Source organism: Fringilla coelebs, assembly GCF_963513975.1.
Source record: "Fringilla coelebs genome assembly, chromosome: 24".
NCBI classification, from domain to species: domain Eukaryota; kingdom Metazoa; phylum Chordata; class Aves; order Passeriformes; family Fringillidae; genus Fringilla; species Fringilla coelebs.
In genome coordinates this window covers 2968161-2979898 of record NC_140050.1, presented here as the reverse complement: position 1 = coordinate 2979898, position 11738 = coordinate 2968161, and positions in this window count along the sequence as shown.

Below are 11738 nucleotides of genomic sequence, written 5' to 3'. Positions count from 1 at the left end.
ATTTGCTGAGCTGACTTGACGGTTATGAAAATTGTATCAAGAGTTTTATTTTTTGACTTCAAAGCCTTCTTAATAAAGACTTTTTACTATATATGAATCCTTGTGCTAGCCAGTGTCTCCCTGCCTGGAGCCTCTTGGTACTGGTTCCTATTTCCTTGGGCCCAGGGAGAAGGTGCCAGCTTGGGGGCAGGAGCAGAGGGGACATCTGCCACCTCCCACAGGTGGGTTTGTCCCCGTGCAGGCTGGGTGATCCTGCTCTGGCTCTGGCCTTCTCCTTGTCCCCACAGATGTTCCTGCTCCCAGTCCCAAAATTCATCCTTGCCCAGCCTGGGCAGCAGGGGAGGGGGGGATTCTGCCCCTCTGCCCCTGTGCTCAGGTGAGACCCCACCTGCAGAGCTGCCCCAGCCCTGGGCAACAGCAGCAGGAGGACGTGGAGCTGCTGGAGCCAGGCCAGAGGAGCCACGGAGATGCTGCAAGGGCTGGAGCCCCTCTGCTCTGGAGCCAGGCTGGCAGAGCTGGGGCTGCTCACCTGGACAGGAGAAGGACACAGGGACACCTCAGAGCCCCTGGCAGGGCCTGGAGGGGCTCCAGGAGAGCTGGAGAGGGACTGGGGACAAGGCCTGGAGGGACAGGACACAGGGAATGGCTGCCAGTGCCAGAGGGCAGGGCTGGATGGGATCTTGGGCAGGAATTGTTCCCTGGCAGGGTGGGCAGGCCCTGGCACAGGGTGCCCAGAGCAGCTGTGGCTGCCCCTGGATCCCTGGCAGTGCCCAAGGCCAGGCTGGACAGGGCTGGGAGCAGCCTGGGACAGTGGGAGGTGTCCCTGCCATGGCAGGGGTGGCACTGGAAGGGCTTTGAGGTCCCTCTCAACCCGAACCATTGTCCATGCTTGTGATCCCTCACCTCTGCTGGACACCCCGTTGTCGCTCTGTCCCAGCTGTACCCACCCTCTGTGGCAGCCGGCTCTCACTCGGGCCCTGCCGGGCTGGCCCGGCCCCTCAGGCCCGGTGTGGGCACAGCAGGGACCTGCGGCCGGCAGCACCCAGGGCTGAGGGGACACCGGGCTGTGGCAAACAGGGATCTGCACACAGTGACACCCCTGGAGAGTGGCACCCACGGGCAGTGGGCTCAGACAGTGGCACCTGTGGGCAGTGGGGACACCCGGGGGTGCTGGAGCCCCTGCAGGGCGAGGGTGACCTGGAGTCCCTGCCATGAGGGGAGGGGCCGTGCTCTGGGGCCTTGGGGGGCCCTGCACCCCTGGAGGGGCCCTGGGTGCCCTTCATGGGGACAGACTCGGGGGACCCCAACCAGGAGAGGTCTTTGGCTGGCCTCGAGGTGTCCCAGGCCGGAGGGACTGAGAGTTTGGGGTGTCCCGCGTTGGGGGTGCCCGATGAGGCCTCTTTGTACACCCCGAGGGAGCTCCACGGGAGTCCCGAATCAGCTCGAGCTGGGGGGGGTCTCGGGGGGTCCAGCCCCAGCACCCGCACGGCGGGGAACATAATCCCCTCCGCCTCCAATTAGCGGCAATTAACGGCTAATTAAAGGGCGGGGGGAGGGGCAGGGGGAGTGATGGCCTTTGGGGTTTTTTTCTGTGTACCCTTTTCTGTTTACTCTTTTTTCTGTTATATATTCTCTGTATCCTTTGCACATACAGCTGTTGATCTGTAGCTTCGTACTGTAGCTTAGTTTCACATTTTTCCCAGGCAGAAAGACAAAACTTCCAGGACCCCTGTGTGCTGGAACCCTGGCTGCTGGGAATCTCAGACTTTCTGTGCTGACAGGCACAGACCCCCAAGAGAATGCTGCATTTGACCTGAGGCTGTGAAGGCTTCCAAAATTCAGTGCTAGAGCTAAGATTATGAGTATATAGTTTTAATAGAAGTGTATAATACGACGTGATAGAAAACTTAAAGTTTTAGAATATAGTAATATATATAGAACTAAGATAAAAGTTTTAAGTCAGTAGTTAGTCCTTCTTCTTAACCTTCTTCTTCATGGGTTTGGGTGGTACTGTGTAATTAGACAGAAAAGTCCACATAGATGATTAGTAATTAGAGTGAAAGTAAAAGTTAAAAAGTAAAAATAATTGAAGTGTTATTTCTTAATTAGATAGTTTTTCCTTAAAAGACCTTGCAGAAATAAATACAGAGCCATTTTATAGCTTGTTCATGAAATATTGTAGAACTCACAACTTATAAGACTGTAATATAGATGAGAACTAATAAACATCTGAATCCAAACACAAAATAGCATCTCAGATGCTCCAAATCCCAATCCTAACCCAGGCAGAAAAGAAACAAAAAGCCAACACCTGTTGGTTTGGCTATCTTAGTTTTACGTAGAAACCAAGGTTGAAACTGAGACAGGGATTTTATCCTAAGGGGGGGAACCTCCAAGGTGCTAGAGCTGGGGAATTATTTCACCAGGGGGTTTCTAATGGAGGATTCTTGTCAGATATGCTAATTGCAGAATCCATAAAAACTGTCCATGGGTCAGGCCCAGTGTGCATCTTCAGCCTTTTCTATCTTTGTTGAGTTTGTGCGCCTGAGGTTCCTCATACAAAGGTACCCTTTGATCACTCTGGTTGTGTCTGATTTGTATTTTTAGGGTCAGAGAAGAAGGCATCAGGAGAGCTGGCAGCAGCAGCGGGGAGGGGTCAGACCCCATGGCTGTGAGGGGCTCAGGGGTCCCCCCACGGTGCTCTGGAGGGAGCTGGAGGGGCTTCACCCCCTTCCTGTGGGTCTGGGGGGCTCATTTCTGACCCGGGGGGCTCCACACCCTGCAGCTGTAGGGGCTGTGGGGGCTTGGGTGTCCCCTGGGTCACCTCTGGGCTGGTGCTCAGCCTGGCGGCCTGTGGCACCTTGCAGGGGGCTCAACACTGGGGAGAAGAGAGTCTGCTGTCACCTGAGCCCCCACCTGTGCTGCTGCTTGCCCTGCTCGCCCTCTGCCCTGCGGCTGGGCTGGAGCTGCTCCAGCTCTGCCCACCAAAGACCAACAGCAGGCACAGGATGGGGCCTGGCTCTGTACTTGTGCTGGTGTGGCCAGAAATGAGGGATGCCTTGTGAAGGATGAGCTAGAGCTGAGACTGGACAGAGCTAAAGAATAAAGCAGGGATTTATTAGGAGGCCTCAATGGATCCACCTTGGGCAGCACCAGAGCCCAGCCAGGGCTGCTCCCAAGATGAACCAAAATGGCCCCAAAATGCACATGGGGCACGGGGTCTGTCCCTGGGATCAGTTCTGCTCCATTTGCACCTTGCAGTTCATTGTCCCATTCCAGCCCCAGCCCCTGCAGTCCCACCCTGCTTGTTTTTCTCTCTCCAGCCCACGGGGTTTGTGCTCTTGGGCTGAGATTTGGATCATTTGTCCTTGGTGCCCAGCTGGAGCAGGAATTGTTTTGTGTCCCTGCTCTGAGCACAGAGCTCACCATCCCATAATATGAAGCCCAGACCCACCCACTAAAGCAGCACAGAATGTGAAAAATAGAAAAGCTCCAACCCGAGGCATCAGAGGGAGCCCTCACTGCCCACAGGTGTCACTGAGTCTGAGCAGCTGGAGCTGTTCAGGATCCTGCTGCCATCCTGCTGCCATCCTGCCCTTGGGACACGCCGTGAGCAGAGGGCAGCACCAGCGTGGGGACAGCTGCGCCATGGAGGGGAGAGAGGACTTGATGCCACCCAAACTGTCCCCAGAGCTGCAGCCAGGCCAGGCCTCAGTGACCAGGACTGTCCCTTTGCAGCCAGGCAGCGAGGCCCTGGGGCTACTCTGTGCTCTGCTGGAGGTGTCCCAGGCTGGCTCTGCCACCCCAAAGTGGTCACTGACCTTGGTGACACCACTGTCCAGGCAGCAGGTGCTGCATGCCCGGGGTGCCCTGGCCAAGGACGTGCACAATCAGGTCTTCAGCTGGAGGGTGAGGAGAGTGAGAAACAACTGCTTACTTTGTAAAATTATAAAGGTTTAAACCTTAACAAAAAATTCAACAAAAGGACTAAATAAGGAAAAATTACAGTGCTGGGAGCCCCTGTGACCATCAGCCATGTGCTCCTCTTCAAGATGGAGGCTCTGACTTTTGTACTTCTAGCTCATCCTAAAGTCTTGTCAGTCAGTTCCTTCCTCGCTGTCCAGGGGTGCAGATCACTTTCTTACACGTTGGTTGGAGCTCAGGTGTTGCCATAGTAACGAGCCAACCCTCCCAAATGCCCCGAGTACCAAGGCCATCCCATGATAACAATGAGAGGGAGGACACATTGCAGTAACACAACCATACATCTACAAAACTTCTCTTAACACACACACAATGTTCACCCTTCACTGTGAGAGCCCCCATCTCATCACTCATCTCTGACAGGAGGGTCAGCCCTGCCCTGTGGTCACTGAAGGGTCACCACACCTCCACTGGCATCCTGGACATCTGTGGGCAAGAGCAGCTCCCCTCTCCTGGGCTGCCTGCAAGGACTTGGTCCCTGTCCTGCTCCAGCTGGGACACAGCTGTGCCTGTGCCTGTGCCTGCAGTGGGGACAGCTGGGTGCCTGGGGTGGCTCTGCCTGGCAGGTGCCTTACTCTGGTCTCTGCTGCCCACAGGTTTGAGATGTGTAAGCACAAGAGCTTTGAGCAGTTCTGCATCAGCTGCACCAACAAGAACTGCCAGGAGCACTTTAACCTGGTGGGTATCACCCAGGGGTGTCCCTTTGCTGTGAGCCACTGAGGGAGAGCCTTGCCTGTCCCTGCTGATTTTGTGCTCTGTGTCCATCGTGGCTGTGCTTCAGCCCCTGCAAGCCCAGGGCTCAGCACTCACTGCTCTCCCCACAGTGCTCACACAAAGGGCTGCTCAGGGGTCCAGTGGAAACCAAGGTGCTGCTTGAGGGCTGAGCACCTTTGTCCCCTCCTGGCCAATCCTGATTTCCTGTCTCTGCCTTCCAGCACCTTCCAGCTGGATCAGGAGGAGAATGTAGCCGAGGGGATCCCTTGGTGTTTGTCACCTTCTGGGACAGCCATGCCTGGAGCTCCTCCAGGGCCAGCTTGGCATCCTGGACCTGCTTGAATGGGGAGTGCAAGGGGGGTGAGGGCTGCTGTGACCACCCAGAGCCCCCCACTGCCCCCTCTGACCCGTTTGCTCTCCAGATGCCTCAAGGCAGTGATGGGAGCTGGGCCCAGGAGCTGTCCCAGACCCACCTCAGCAGCTCCCACTTCCAGAAACACAAGTGCCCCATGGATGCTTTCCTTGTGTCCCACTTTGCTGGACAGGCAGGCAATGCTGTGGGTGTGGTGGACTGGGCAGAGGCTCCACACAACTGGTGCCCTGTCTGGAGACTGTGGTGGCATCTTCTGCACCCTCCCAGGGTGGGAGGTGGATCCTGCTGGGCTGAAGCTCCTCATCTGAGGGTAAAACCCTGGAAACTGTGAGCTGCTTCCCATCAGCAGCCTCACAGCAGGGCAAGGGAAGCTGTCTGGCCACCAGCACTTCTGACTGCAGGGACATTTCCCAGGTGTTTGGGCTGTGTCTGAGCAGAGCTCTGCACCAAACTGCTCTGGGAAGCTGCAGGCTGGGGCTGTGTGGGTGCTGTGTGCTGCCAGTGAACAGCACTGTGATGGTTTGTGGAGGAGAACAGGGATGCTGCTCCTGAGGAGCTGGTGGGGCTGCTGTGAGCCAGGTGAGATCCCCCGGGCAGGTGCTGAGCAGGCAGAGCTGGCTGGGCTGTGGGAGCCTGACAGGGACTGACAGGGCAGGAGGTAAATCCCTGTGTGCAGCCCCATGCAGAGCTGGCCTTGGTCAGGGTACCCTGAGAGCAGAGTCCTTGAATGTCCTGGCTGGGAAGGGACCAATGGCATCAAGTGCAGCCCCCGGCCCTGCACAGCCACCCCAGCAATCCACCCTGAGAGCTCCTGGAGAGAGCTCCCAGCCTTGGGGCCAGGACCATTCCCTGGGGAGCCTCGGGGGAAAGAACCTTTCCCTGAGCTCCATGCCAAGCCCTGGCACAGCTCCAGCCATCTGTGTGTGTGTCAGGAACTCTGGGGGCTCCCTACTGCATTCCCCTTGCTTTGCCCCCCCCATTTCGGGATCCACCTTGGCCACGTCCCTGCTCAGAGCCCTGAAGGTTCTTGCTGCTTCCATGTCTGTAAGGTGTTGTTTCTCCCTTCCACCCTCCATGCACCTGGCAGGAGGTAAGGAGCATCTGGGAAGGTTCTGGAGCTCACATGGGAAGGTGCACAGGGCTGTTCCTGGGTCAGGGAGCAGGTGGGGCACAGCTGGATGCAGCACATCTGGGCTGTGTCTCTAGGTGGGTGGGTTGTGGGGCTGTGGATCTTGGTGGTGGCTCTGCAGGGACTGCCTGGCTCCCACAGCTCTCTCTGGGCACTCTGCCCTCCTCACCAAGCTCTTCCTGGAGGACAGGGATGTCCCCATGTCCCAGTCAGGCTGCTCTGGCCACAAGTCCCTGCCCAGGAGCCAGAAGAGCAAGAAGTCCCTCTCCACCAGGATCTCTGTGTGCCCTGGGGACCTCCTTGAACCCCTGGGGTTCCTCCTGGCCCTCAGCCCCCCCTGCCTTGTCCCCTGCAGGTCAAAGCCTCCCTGAGGGGGCTGATGGAGGAGCTGGGCAGCACCACCCCTACATCCACAGCATCAACCCCCACAGTGGGAAAGAGCCCTTTGTGTGAGAGCCTGGCTGCAGGGGTGGGGATGGGGACCTGCTGGGGCCCTGCAGCCCCTCCACTCTCTGTCTCTCTTGCCCTGCATGGTTTGGGCTGTGCCAAGCTGGCCAGGACCTGCTCTGGATCAGCTCCTCCGTGCCCAGGATTGACTCCAGGCAAGTGGTGGAGCAGCTCTGAGCCTGTGAGGTCGTGGGGACCATCCAGATCAGCACCTCAGGACACCTTCCAGGTATCCCCTACCCCAGAGCACCCTGGTGCTTCCCCCTCTGCAGCTGTGACACCTCTGACCCCCCTCTGCCCCCACAGATGGATGTACCAGAGTTCTTGGAGAGGGACAGGCCTGTGGTGAGCAAGAGGAGCTGAAGGCCACCGGCATGAACCTGCAGCACTGCCCTTGGGAGACTGCCTCAAGTGAAGCTCCTGCTTTGGGGGTGCAGCTGTGGCAGCAGAGCATCCCCTGCAGGCGCTTTCCCTGTGTGTTGGTGCCCAGTGAGGCACAGAACTGGGTGAGCTGGGGATGAACTCTGCCTCTAGGGAGGCTGGATGGGAAGGATCCCTCCTGGAGGAGCCTGGGGGTGCTGTCCTGGCACTGACTCTCCCTGTGCTGCAGGACCCCAGCAAGTACAAGTGTGGGAAGCCCAAGGTGATTTTGTGGGCTGGCCAGGTGCCTTAGGCTTGAAGATGTGGCTGGGGATGTGTATCCTATTCCCATGTCAGAGCTGGAGCAGTTCTCTCTGTTCATGGGCAGTTTTCTTTATCTCTCCCACAGCCCATCCTCCCTCCAGGAGATATCCTCTGTCCATGGCCACTGAGTGTCCCTGCAGGGCTGATCAAATTCCACCATCCCATGGGGAGATGCTGTGCCCAGGGCAGGAGCCAAGCATTCCTACCTGGATACAATCTGCCCTGGAACAGCACAGCAGCCTTTGCCCACTGCATTCCCAGAGGAGCAGCTTTCTCCTGCCCTGCATTCCCAGAGGGAGAGCAGGCCCATCTCCAGCAGCCCTGGAGCTGCAGAGGAAAACTCCCCCCTTGTGCAGGATCCTGCTGCAGCAGAGCCACAGCTGGCACTGCAGGAGGGCTGAGCCCCCCTGGGATGGGGCTGTGCCCCCACCCTGACACACAGGGGGTCAGGTCTGTTCTGACTCTGGCAGTGGTGGTTTTGTACTATTACATTTGTATTTTAATTTTCCTAGTAAAGAACTGTTATTCCTATTCCCATATCTTTGCCTGAGAGCCCCTTAATTTCAAATTAATAATAATTTGGAGAGAAAGGGTTTATATTCTCCATTTCTAGGGAGGCTCCTGCCTTCCCTAGCTCACACCTGTCTTTTCCAACGCAGACACCAGGTGGCTGTGCTGGGGGAGCACCCGGCTGCAGCGGCTCCTCGGGCGTGCTGTGCCTGCAGGGGAGCAGGGACAGGGCTGGGGACGGATGGCAGTGCTGCCAGTGGGATGGGGGGCAGGCTGTGCCCAGGGCTTTGTCCTCCCTCTGCCCAGGGAGACCCCCCTTGCCCTGCTCTCTGCCCTTTCTTTCCGCCCTTGCTGTCCCTTCTCTGGGCTCTGCCACCCCTCACTCAGCTCTGTTCCCCCTCCAGGCTCTGCCACCTCCTGCCCAGCTCCCTGTTCCCCCTCTTAGCTCTGTGCTCCCTGCCCACCCCCCTGCCCTGCTCCCTGCCCACCTCCCTGCCTTTCTCCCTGCAGCTTTCTGGGGATGTTGCAGAGGCCCAGGGCTGCCGTGGGGCTGCAGAAGACCCTGGGGATGGTCCTGGAACCCGTCCCTGGCCCTGTGCCAGGCCACCATCACCATCCCAGCCTTTACCCAGGGCCAGCACCTAGAGGTGGGTGCCCAGCAGGGCTGGGAGTGCCTGGGTCCCCTCTGGGGGTGCCAGTGGTGTCTCTATCCCCACAGATGGTGTGGCAGCACAGGGCTGTGGTGGTCCAGGCCCCTCTCTTGGTCCAGCACTGCACCAGGGCGCAGAGGTGGAGGTGATGCAGCTGCAGGGGCTTTGTGCTGAGCACCTCTTACCTGGTTCTGTCCCAGCTGCCTCCTGGCCTGGGGCAGGAGCTGGTTGCCTGATGTGGGCGCCCAGGAGAAGCTGTGCCTCCGTGCTCCTGGATCTCTGCGCTCCTCTGTGGCATTGGGATGGCTGGGGCAGCCTCCTGAGCGCAACCTCGCAGCAGTGCCATGTGCCAGGGACAGTTCTGGCGTGTCCCTGTGTGCCAGGGACAGTTCTGGTGTGACACATTCCACTCTCTGTGCTGGCAGTGTCCCTTTTCACCATCTGGGCTTCTCTGCTCTGTCACTGCTCCAGTTCTGGGGGTGTCTCTGGGGGATGAGGGGGGTGGTGTGATCCTGTCTGGGACTTGGAGGAAACAGGGCAGGGTAATCGTGCTGTGGGGATCAGCCTGGGGGTGGGGAAGGGACCCTTTGCCATGGCTTTAGAGCCCGTGGGGGGGGCAGGTCAGGGACAGCTGCTCTCCCAGGTCCAGAGGGATCCCAAGGCTCAGAACTCCAAAGAGATGGTGGGAAATGGGCTCTCATTACAGAGAGGCAGGCTCTGAGTCCATGGGGCTCTTGGTGATGTGACGCATGGGGATGTGTCCCTGTCCCTGTTCCCAGTCCTGCCTGATGCTCTGTTGCCTTTTTCCCAAACTGGAAATGAAACTCAAGATCATATTAGTAAGGAGGTAATATAAAAGCAGATCTTTATTTTCTCTATTCCATCATAAAGGCCTTCAGAGGCAGTCATGGAAAGTTGTCCACAAAAGCCCAACCCCACAGGGATGAGTACATATTTATAGATTTTAGGAAATTAGCATCATTGATAAAAAGCACCAATTGGGAAGACAAGTGGTGATTCAATTTCCCCCCAGGTCAAACCCCTCCTCTGGAGCCCCCTGCCTTGATACCAGCTGTGCTTTGTCCATGAAATGTATCTCAAAGAGTTGTTCTCGGCCTTGGTTCCCAGGAAGGACCAAGATAGCACAGGGGAGCTCAGAACTCTGGAATTTGTTTTGTCTTTCTGCTTAGGGAAAGACCATGGAAAAGTACTGGGAAAACGAGTCAGTAATACAATAGGCTACAGAGTTACAGATATTTGTGTGACAAATACAGATAACATAGAAAAGAAAAAAGAGGCAAAACTGAACGGCACCAGCTCTGCCCCTCTCCTCAGGCCCAGGAGGAGCAGCAGCTGCAGGAGCAGCTCCTGGGGCTGAGGAGCTGCAGGGCTGTGGGATGAGATGCAGGAGCTGCAGGAGGACACAGCCCGTGATGCCCAGGTGCAGCAGCTGGCACAGCTGGAGAGGCACAGCTAGAGAGGCACAGCTGCCTGGCCCAGGAGGTCAAGGAACTTGGGCAGGTCTGTTGGGGGATGCTCCTGAACTTCTGGGGCTCCACAGGGCTCTCCTGGGCACATCTGGCGGTCCCTTGGGGGAGCCCACTGGGCAGGGCTCAGGCTGCACCTCCCTTCTGCCTCCCTGCAGCGCGGGGTGGAGATGGAAGCTGGGAGATGGATGCAGCTGGGGAAGGAGAGCCCTGATCCAGCACATCTTGGAGCAGTCCCAGAGTCTGGAAGGTAAAAGGGGGCTCTGAGCCCCTCATCCCCCTGGGTAAGGGCAGGTCCTGCAGGCTGGGTGTGTCTCTGCACAGCCCCTCCCGAGGGGTCACGGCGTGGCTGTTCCCACGTGTGCTGTGGCTGTCCCCACGCGTGTTGTCTGTCCCCACACGTGCTGTCTGTCCCCACAGAGCTGTGGCTGCTGTCTGTCCCCACAGAGCTGCACCAGCAGCAGAGCAGAGGCTGCTGCCGGAGCCTGGTGCAGAAATGTCCCCACTCGGAGCAGGATTAGGAGAACCTGTGTGGGATGAGGTTCTCCCACAGGGCCTGGCAGGGAAACTCCAGGCAGCCCCTTCCCCGGCTGCCTCTGAGCCTGGGCTGCCCCTGGGCTGCTGCCACGGTCCCATGTCGAGGGGTCTGAACCCTCTGAAGCTTGGGAAGGCTGTGAGGGTGGGGGTTCAGCACCTTTTGAGTTTTCAGTGGGTTGTTTGGCCACTTTTTAATTCTTTGAAGCTAAAAGTAGTCTTTGCATGTAAGTCTGGCCTTGAGGCTGTTTGCAGGGTGCTGGGAGGGAGTTCAAGGAGGGAGGGAGGTGTGAGGGAGCTCTTTAGCCCCTAGAGAAGGAGTGGTCAGCAGGCTTGGGACAGACTTACCTGCTTCCTGTCAAGACAGGGAGGATTTATTTGAATGACCTGGCTTAGCTGATGACATCAGACTTTAACTCCTCAGCCTGTTAGGGTTAGGAGTGCTGGCAGGAGTAATGTCACCAGCAGGGACAGGAGCATTTCTAGAAAGGTTTGGTGCAGTTAATCACAGTTGGGATTCTCTTGAGCAGGAGTAAAGAATTGTACACTCCTCCCTGAACCACCTGTGCAGCTCCAGTTAAACACTGTCCCACAGCATCCTCTCTCAAGGCATTCCTCTGAGGAATTGCAGTGTCTCCTGAAGCCAACCTCCCCTTTCCTCATAAACAGGATTTATTTCAGGAGCAGATGAAATAATCCCATGAAAATGCTGTGTCCTGGTCTTGAGTTATAATGGCTTTGGGAACCTTAGGACTGAGAGGTGCATGAAGGTTGTAGGATGAGGCGTCATGAGAGTCCCTCAAGTCCCTCAGAGGGACTTGAATTTAAATTCAAGAACCCACCTATTTTCCACTCTGTGACCGAGGTGAGATTTGATGGTGGGAAGATGGACCAGTAATAGCCAATCCTGCCCTCTGGGAAGCCATTTCCCCTTTTCCTGTCCCTGCAGGCCCTGGTCCAAAGTGCCTGTCCAGCTTTCCTGAAGCCCCTTTAGGCACTAAAAGGGGCTCTGACATCTCCCTGGATCCTTCTCCTCTCCAGGCTTAAAGGAGTATGGTTACACCTGGTCCTGGTTTGGTCCTGCTGGATGGGAGGGATTCATTTTCCCACCTGAGGTGGGTTTGGGTTTTCCAGTGCTCAGCATTGCATCCCAGAGCTCACAGACCAAGACCAGGCTCACTCAGAGCTTCACTTGGACTTCCTGAACAGGGTTTGAGGGCAGCTCT